Source organism: Suricata suricatta, chromosome 16 (assembly GCF_006229205.1).
Source record: "Suricata suricatta isolate VVHF042 chromosome 16, meerkat_22Aug2017_6uvM2_HiC, whole genome shotgun sequence".
Taxonomy (NCBI): Eukaryota; Metazoa; Chordata; class Mammalia; order Carnivora; family Herpestidae; genus Suricata; species Suricata suricatta.
In genome coordinates, this window is record NC_043715.1 from 6,326,599 (window position 1) to 6,335,956 (window position 9,358).

Here is a 9,358-nt window from a genome sequence, read left to right on the forward strand (position 1 = left end):
CGCGCCCCCGCCGGTGCCCAGGCCGGTGCCCTGGCCGGTGCGGGGCGGCGCGGCCCGCAGGCCCCCACACGGCCCTCCCACCCTGCCCCGATCGATCCCGATCGGAAAAGTCAGCCACGCGGGACCTGTAGACCCGGGCGACCGAGGTGCAGCCAGGTGCAAACCCAGGGACCGGGGCTGGGCCGGGCTAGAGGGGCGGGGGCTGGGCCGGGCTAGAGGGGCGGGGGCTGGGCCGCTTGACCTCGGACACCCCCTGCTCAGCTCAGGCTGTCCACCTGGCCGGCTGAATGGGGTCATAGGACAGGGATCGTTCCTCGAATTGAACATGCCCCCTCAGTTATCCGGATAATGAGCCCACACTGCCATGTCTCAGCCTGCCGGACCCCGAAAGCCCCTTGGCCTTTATGGACATCTGCCGGGCCTTGACCCGTGGGGTCCTCAAGCCATCTGGGAGGGAGAGGACAGACTCCCCAGCCCCTATCCTTCTGCTCCTCAAGTCTGACCCTTCCAGGCACCTAGACAACAAAGTCCCTCCCCAGAGTTGCTGGGCCACTCGTCCCCTGCCTGCGCCCCAGCAGTGCCTGCTTCTTTGCCTCTGCGCTGGCCAGGCCATCCATCCCTGCACCTGCAGTCCCAGCACAAGGCCGGGAGGGAATCGTGTTGGAAGCATCCTTGTGGAATGAACCACAGTGTCGCTCAGGAGCTCTGACTCTGAGGCAAAACGTCCCCTTTCTGCCATTAGGAGCAGCACCTGAAGCCACCTCGAAGGCTCAGCTCGTCAGCCAGGTTCTCACAGCCACCTGCTTCTGCAGCTCATACCATTTAAACCCCAGATGTTTGCCTTTTTTGTTAAGTGAAGGTATCTCTGTAGTGAATAGATTAGTGTGCGTGTCTGTGTGTGTTGAATTGCATGGTGAATGCTGGCACTATACCCACAGCATCCCTGTGATGGGGATTATCCCCTCCCCACTCTTTCCCAAGAACAGACCCAGTGGACGGGCTCCTGGAAAGATCCTATCGCTGAGCCTGGCCAGGGCGCACATGGGGGCAATAGGGCTCAGCCTGTGGGATGTCAGAGATGGACAAAGCTGTTCCCTCCTCCTGGGCCCTGGAGGAGGCAGTTAAGTGAGAGAACAGGGAATTAGTCAGTTCCTCACGATTGCTGGCAAATTCTGTTCTTCAAGTTCTAAACTTCACTGTGGCCTTGAGAAAATCATCAAGCAAGAAAAGGTCAAGCCCACGTCCCCACAACATGATACAGATGTGGATTCAGGGCACGGCTGTGACAGGCCATGAAGGGGTGGGGTTAGCTGTTCAACCCTGTATTGAGCTCCTCCTGTGTGCTGAGTGCTGTGAGTGCATGCCACTGTCCCTTCCCATCGCAGCCCTGTGACAGAAGTGCCGTCATCATCCCCTGTGGTGCAGGTGAGGGTGCAGAGAGGCTGAGTAACACACCGGGCTCCCTTAGCTCCTCAGGCCCAGAGCTTAGAGCCTAGGACAATGTAAAGGCAATGACCAGGCGGTGCTTGTGCTGCAGGAACAGAGAAGGGACACCAAATCCAGCCAGACTGTGGCCCTGGGGATTCACGTCCTGACTCCAGGAGGTCTTCAGGAATCAGGTAAAGAAGGGAAACGGTGCCGCTGGGAGAGGGGGTCACACATACAAAGTCCAAGAGGTGGGGGACAATCTGAGGCCTGTCTGGGAAACCACACGCATTTGCCACGCCATGCAAAGTACCCCAGGGTTGCAGGGCAGAGGCCTAAGAGGTGAGCAGGGGCCGGGCAGGTTGTGCCAGGACCAGACCTCCCCCTGAGAGCAGTGGAGAGCCACCATACGGTCCACACAGGAGAGTGGCTCATCGATGTCACCTTCATAAGGCCACTGGCCACAGCATGACAGGGATGAGGTTTGCAGACAAGCAGCCTGGAGACAGGAAATCAGTGAGAGGGCTGTCGAGAGTTCCCAGGAGGGAGGTGCCGGGGGCCAGCATGAAGTCATGGAGTAGGACAGCTCAGAGCAGCTGCCGTCCACTTTAGGGACATCCATGGATGCTCCTCTCCCCAAGGGTGCAAAGCTCCAGCGGAATTTACCAGGGTGCAAGGAATCCCTAATTTCTTCCAGGGCTGTTCCAGACATCCTCAGCTCCTGCTTGGTACGGCAGTTGACTGGTAAAAGTTAAACGGGAATATTATGATCAAAAATGAGCGGCATGCCAACTGCCACCACGCACAATGCCGGGACTTTCATGTGTATTCTCTTTCCTTCTCTCTCCTTCCCAACAAGCCCAGAAGGCAAGAATCATTATCGTCCCTATCATAAAGGTGAGGAAGTTAAGGCTCAGAGATGGTCAGACAACTATGGGAATCCAGCCTAGAGGGGAACCCGAAATTCGGTTTGACCTGAAATTCCACATTTTTCCCATTCCTTCTTTGTAATATTTTCCTGCACAGGTACTCAGGGGAAATGGGTTGAATTCATTGATGCCATTTTTAAGTGCTGTTTGTGGGTAAGAGTTTGAAGTCAGTGACATGGAGCCCCCACGATGCTGTAAGGAGACGGCAGAACCCACGAGTCCCCGGCTGCCAGCGGCGCTCACTCAGTGCCTGCCCGCAGTCAGGACTCAACAAAAATGCAGTGGTCGATCAACTGCTAGTCAACATTCACCTCTTCCCTGTTGCTTAGGGACGTGCAGGTCACAGGACCCAGTCTGTACACTGGGCTGTGCTGGTAGTGGGTGAGATGCAGAGCCCCTTGCCTCCATTGTCCCTGGTTCCTGACCTAAAAATGAGTCCAGCCGTCAGATTCCATCGGAAGCTCCCTCCCTGCGCCCTCCCCCCACCCGATCTCTGTAGGAGACACAGGCCTGTCTAGTTTCCATGGATGGATCACCCACCCAAGTCGTCCCTGATGCCACCAGGATCCAGACTCTCCAGAAAACAAGCCAGGCCCCTGAGAGTTCACCCTTCCGGCATTGAACTTGAGAGGTTTACAGAGCAGCAGAAAGGCCACAGAAGTTCGCAAACTCTCCTTGGGCTCCCATAGGCCGGTGCACTCACCACAGGTCAAGAGCCAAACCTACCATTTCCTGCCTTCTTTGCTGGCAATGCTTGTTACAGCCAGTCCTGAAGGACGGCCTGCTCTCACCTGCTCGCTGCAACGGCCTCACTCACTTCAGTTCAGCCCACTCTGGGCTCACCCCGAGGTCGCCCGGGGGGAGAGCCCACTCTGTGCCCAGCACCGTGCCAGGAGCTGGGTCTGCAGCAGATAGGCAGTAAACTACTCTCGCGGGCTCATCTCTCAGCTCCAGACACCCGAAGTCTCCCCCTCGGGCCACAAGGGTTAAGATAGAGCGGGCTGCCCACAAAGGAATGTGATGAAATGGCAAAGTCCCTAGTAGGGGACGAGAGTATGGGGCTAATGGCCAGCCCTAGGACGGGTCCACCTCAGCACCCCCTCCAGCGGCCCTGCCCCTTCCGGCAGAAAGCCTACAGCTGGGTGTTCTCTTCAGAGTGGCCTCCAGGGGAAGGCCTCACCAGCGTTCACCGGGCCCCGTCTGGCCCCACCCCACCATGAAATGGTGCACAAACCCAAGGCACCGCACCGTACCCTCCAAGAAGGCAGGGTTCATTCCACTTTTGCCCAGTGGTTTCCTGGTAAATGTTTAACAGCCAGCTGATTGAAAGCAGAAAAGCTGTCTTAGAGCATGTGACACCTTCCCCGGTGTCACCGCCCCCACCATGGCAGTTTTCAAGCCACCAGACTGCATTGCCGAACAAGGAGTTGGGAAAGATTGATCCCACTATTAAGTGTGTCTGCCTGCAGACACAACACACCAGGGCCACACAGCAAGCAGTGGTGGGGGGGCCACATTCGGCCCGGGGCTGGCAAACCATAAAATACTTCCCATCTGGCCCCTTTCCAGAAAAGTTTGGTGGCCCCTGAAACACCCCTAACCTTCAGAACAGAGATACTAATGCAATGCAGTAGAATAATTAGGAAGTGATAAGTCTGATTAACCTTCTTAAAATTATAATTTAATTGTAATTTTATATAATTTAAGTGTGCTTAATGACTGCTTGACAACTCGAAAAAATTTCTGAAAAGCTAACAACCAGCGGTCATGAGCCGGGACAGGATGGCTGTGACCGGCCTAGGCCTCTAGGGCCTGGTCCAGAGGGGCCCACGGGGGGTATGAGATGGCTAGAAATCGATGCCAGTGTCCTAACTGCTAAACCACCGTGCCCTGCCTCCTTCATCCCTTCATTCAGTTCCATCAAACACCCATCTATTTGCATCTTCTGAGCGCCAAGGACTTTGTTAGGCAAAGCGGTTCCTCAGATCCGCAGGGGAAGGGGGTGGGGATACTTCAAGACCCCCAGTCGACAGCTGAGACCATGGATGGTACTGAACCCCATATAGATTGTTTTTTCCTATATATACACGCCTATGATAAAGTTTAATTTATAAATTAGGCCCTGTAAGAGGTGAACAACGACAAATTACAACATAGAATTATAACAATATATTGTAATAAAAGTTACGTGAATATGGTCTCCCTCTCTCTCTCTCTCTCTCTCTCTCTCTCTCTCTAAATCTCCGACTGTATTGGACTCACCCTGTGACAATGGGAGTTGATAAAATGCCGACGTGTAAGACGAGGTGAGGTGAATGGTGTAAGCGTTGTGGCAGAGCGGTGGCCACTACTGACCTTCCGACCATACATCCGAAGGAGGGTCGTCTGCTTCTGACCTGGGTTCAACCACCCGCACGACTGAAACCAGGCACAAGGACCATGCTCTCTGCTGCACACCCAGCTCACACAGATTCTGCCCTCCCGGAGCTCATAGTTGAGTGTGGGGAGCCAGACCATCCCTCTCCCCTCATATTTTTTTAAAATGTTTAATGTTTATTTTTGAGAGAGTGGGGGAGGGGCAGAGGGAGACATAGAATCCGAAGCAGCTCCAGGCTCTGAGCTGGCAGCACAGAGCCCAACGCGGGCTTGAACTCACAAACCAGGAGATCATGACCTGAGCCATAGTTGACGCTTTACCAATCGAGCCACCCAGGGGGGCACCCCTCTCCCCTCAAAAAAATGAATGCCGGGAAGAAAACAGATTTCTTGCCATTCCCTTTCCCAGCTGTTCGGATCTCGTTGATTTACAGAGAGTGGGGTCGTAACAGAACCTTCCTCCAGGTCATAGAAAGTCAATGAGATCAGCAGTGTTGGGCTCACAGCCTGGCACAGAATAGGCACCTTGAAACCCTGACTAAGTGGTAGCTATTTGACATGCCTACTGTCAGTTTAGAACTGTGTCTACACGGTGCTGGTCACCAGCTCTCCGTCTATACAACTTGTCCAGCCCATTCCCATTTGCCCAAGAACAGGCGCGCAGACACTCGCCAGGCAGCCTCCGTCGGGGGTTTCCAGCCTCGGCGACTGTTAACATTTGGGGCCAGGGAGGCCTCCACGGCAGGCGAGGGATCCGCAGCAGCCCTGGCCCCTGCCCACACACACCGGTAGCATCCGTGATCCGTGACAACCACGATGTCTCCAGACATTGCCACGTGTCACCTGGAAGGCTAAATCACCCCTGGTTTCAAGGGAGATGTCTTCCCAGACATCCTGTGGGCTGCTGTGGGGGGGGGGGGGGGCGGGGGAGATTACAGGGTCCACACTCACAGAATGGCATGCTCCTCCTCAGATGCCACCTCCTGGGGGCAGGAGCCAACACAGCTGGCTTTATCAAGGAACACAGGGACCCACAGGAAGGAGTAAGTGGCAACCTGTTTTAAGTCATGTTTTTGGAACCCATTTAATGGCAGGAGGCCGTGCCTGTAATAAAATGCCAAACACCAAAAGCAAGCGACGAAATTGTTCGTAAGTGGTCCCAATTCTGTGCCTATCGTGGCGCTATTTCTTTTGGGAAACTCTCCGGAAGCTCCGTCTGAAAACTCTGTCTCAAAATTGTATCAGCAATCCCAAGCCTCATTTTTAATAGGCGTGAGACACCAACAGAATGGAACACACACTCCGTCCTGATGGCATTTAACAGGCTGATCACATAATAAAATGTGCTTTTGGTCCTGCGAGGAGAGGAGTCGTGTTTTCATCTTGAAGTCGGGGAACATCCTCCCTCCTCAGAGCTGACGTGAAGTCAGTTCATTTTCTAGGCTGGGGGGCGGGGGGCGAGGGAGGGGGCGGGAACGGGCTTCCTACTCTGCAGCCTGTGATACCGGGCAGCGGGCAGAGGTAGCGGAATAGTGGAATGATTATGCACTCCCGCCTCCAAACGGCCCTGGCTTGGGAGGGCAGAGAGAGCTGGGGACCAAAGATGCCGTGGATACCATCCTCCCCCCTCCTTTCCTCGCTTTCAGGAAATAATTAAGTCTGGGGTTAAGAAAAAGTATCGCAGAGGATCAAGAGTTTAACTGGAACTACTATTTCTAACATAGGATCAGCTGATCGATGAAGATTGAGTCACCCACACACAACTGACCTTTAATAGAGGTTATCTTTGCGGTGACAGGATTTAAGTGTAGTTTACATGAAATAAAACACACCCACTTTAAAAGAAGAGGTTGAGGGGCACCTGGGTGGCTCAGTGGGTTAAGCATCTGACTTCGGCTCAGGTCATGATCTCAGGGTTCGTGGGTTTGAGCTCCACGTCCGACTCTCTGCCCGCTTTTGACCCTCTCTCCCCCCGTCTCTCTGTCCCTCCACTGCTCATGCTTGCTCTCTCTCAAGTCTCTCTCTCTTAAAAATAAACATTTAAAAAAAGTTTTAATGTTTATTTTATCTTTGTGAAAGAGAGATAGGACATGAGCAGGGGAGGGGCAGAGAGAGAGGGAGACACAGAATCTGAAGCCGACTCCAGGGTCTGAGCTGTCAGCGGACGCGGAGCTCAAACCCACGAACTGTGAGATCATGACCTGAGCTGAAGCCGGTCACTTAACCAACTGAGCCACTCAGGTGCCCCCAAAATAAACCTTTTTTAAAATAAAAATAAATAAAGCAGACACGCCAGTCAATAGAACATTAAAAATAAAGGAACAGGTGGATATGTGTTAATGAATGTACACGCCCATGTCACCACCATGTCCGCCAACATAGCAACAGAACATTCCCACAGCCCCAGCAGAGTTTCTTGTTCATCTTTACAGCTGACCCCAGCCACCCGCTTCCTGCCCCAGGCAACCCCCGCTCTGCCTTCTGTCACTATACATAGTTTTACCCCTTCTTGAACTTCATATAAATAGAATCAAAAGATACATACGCCGTTGGGTCTGACGTCTTTGGCTCAGCACGACAGTCTCTCAGACTCATCCGCGTCCGTGCGCGTCTCACAGTTTCTTTCGTACTTGACTTCATACGTCCATCACGTGGATAGAGAACATGCGTAAATATTGCTTTCTTCTTTGCATTCCCTCCCCCAATATTTCTACAACAAGCGTGTGTTGGTTGAATTTTTTAAAAAGAAGATAAGTGCTGTTTGTTTTTTAAAAACTCACGGGGACTTTATGAAGAGCCCAAATGCCAGGCCGCTGTTGACGTGCAGAAACGGATGCCAGGCGCGGCACCACGGAGGATTCAAGGCCGGGGATCATGTTTTTTAAAAACAAAAACCACTGTGGTTTTCAGATTCATTGCCTCTCTCTTCCACACCAGCCTTTGCCGTGAGCTGCTCCCCGTGACCAATTTCAAGGTGGCCTCACTGCTCCCGCTTCGTCCGCTCTGAGTCAGTTGCTCAGAAACAGAGAAAGGAAGAAGCAGGGGGATGTGGGACAGGTGTGGGGTCCCTGTTGCTGCTCTTCTAAAACTTGCCCACGTCCCCCTTCACGGTGGCCCCCCAGACAACACAGAGACGGGCGAGGGGGTGGTATCACCCCATTTGCAGATGAGGAAGTTGAGGCCGGACCAGGAGTCTGTCTCAGACTCTGCGGCAGGAGAGTAAGGGGGTGCCACCCAGGGGCCCTGGGTAGGATGGCCAGGAGCTGGACAGCAGAGGCTCTGGATTTGGATCCCAGCTCCCACCTTCCTTAGCCAAGTGATGCTAACCCAGTCTCTTTAACTCTCGGACCCTCAGTCTCTTCATCTGTGAAACAAGACCCAGTCACTAGTGCCAATTCGATAATGCGTTTACAGGGCTCCGGACAAGGCTCAGGAAGATGTCAGTGTGAGCAACAAATGGTAGGGGAAGATCGTTTCTCGCTCCTGGTATATTTTTTCAACCACAGCACCAGACTAGAACTGATTCCAGCCTGCCTGGGACAAAAGGAGCAGACATTTCTCGTAGCTCCAACAGGGAAATGAGAAGGGAGCACCCAGGGGCACCTGGGTGGCTCAGCTTTGGGGCGTCTGACTTCAGCTCCGGTCATGATCTCACAGTCTGTGAGTTCGAACTCCACATAGGGATCTCCGCTGTGAGTGTGGAACCCACTTTGGCTTCTCTGTCCCGCTCTTTCTCGGCCCCTTCCCCACTTGCATTCTCTGTCTCGAAATAAATAAACGTAAAAAAAAAAATGGGGGCAGCATCCAGGTGTAGCCAAGACGTGTAAGGATGCAGGTTGGAGACAATAGAAGGGCACACATTGCCCAAGGCAAGAGGGACCACCCTTGTAATACCCTTAACATTCCTAAGGGCAGGCCTGGAAATAGAAGCTGTAGGTCATCAGGTATTGCTTAAGGCTAGTTACACCCTACGTGAGGGTCCTGGGTCCTGGGTCTACTCTGTGATTGGTTAACACTCTAAAGGTTGTAATTGGGTGTATGTAAAAAAATAAAAATAAAAAAAAATAAATGTTGTGATTGGGTAAACCTGCTGTCAATAATATTGTGTAATAATAATTGGATCACTGTACCTGTGTCACCATTTCCTGTTACTCCCCCTTCCCAAACTCATAAAGGCCCTGCCCCACCTTTGTTCGGGGCTCTCAGCACGGATCCACCAGGCCGGTAAAGTCTGTGAGCCCGAGGTTAGCCCCGGCCAGCCTAAGCCCGTAATAAAGCCCTTTGCTTTTGCATGCGTGCCTCGGCCTCCCTGGCGGTCTCTGGTTTTTGGGGGCGATATTAAAATCTGGGCATAACAGACAGAGACAGAAATCAGAGTAGCTTCAAAAAGAGTGCAAATGGGTTTTACGGAATCAAGGGTGTTTCCCGGAAGCCCAACAGCATAAAAGCAACCAGGTCTCAGAAAAGACCAGAAACCACGGCCTGGGGCCTCCTTTCTGCTTTGTGTATCTGCTTTTCTCCACGTCACCCTTCCCCCCACCCTGGCCTTCTCTACTATGTCACTTCAGCATGACAGAAGGTGGCCATTTGAGAGGCCATCTAGGACCAAACTGGGTGCTCTTTGGCCC

The 9,358-nt window shown here is 53.1% G+C and overlaps 1 long non-coding RNA gene across 2 annotated transcripts; it reads left to right on the plus strand.

The window, feature by feature from the left end:
- Nucleotides 1–81: 81 nt before the first annotated feature.
- Nucleotides 82–4,554, plus strand: LOC115280992. Of its 2 annotated transcripts, XR_003904022.1 has the most exons (4): nucleotides 86–156; nucleotides 743–859; nucleotides 1,538–1,619; nucleotides 2,123–4,554. It is a non-coding gene; the product is annotated as an uncharacterized LOC115280992 (long non-coding RNA). The 2 variants fall into 2 exon arrangements; XR_003904023.1 differs by lacking the exon at nucleotides 743–859 and having other exon boundaries at nucleotides 82–156.
- The last annotated feature ends 4,804 nt before the right edge of the window (nucleotides 4,555–9,358 follow it).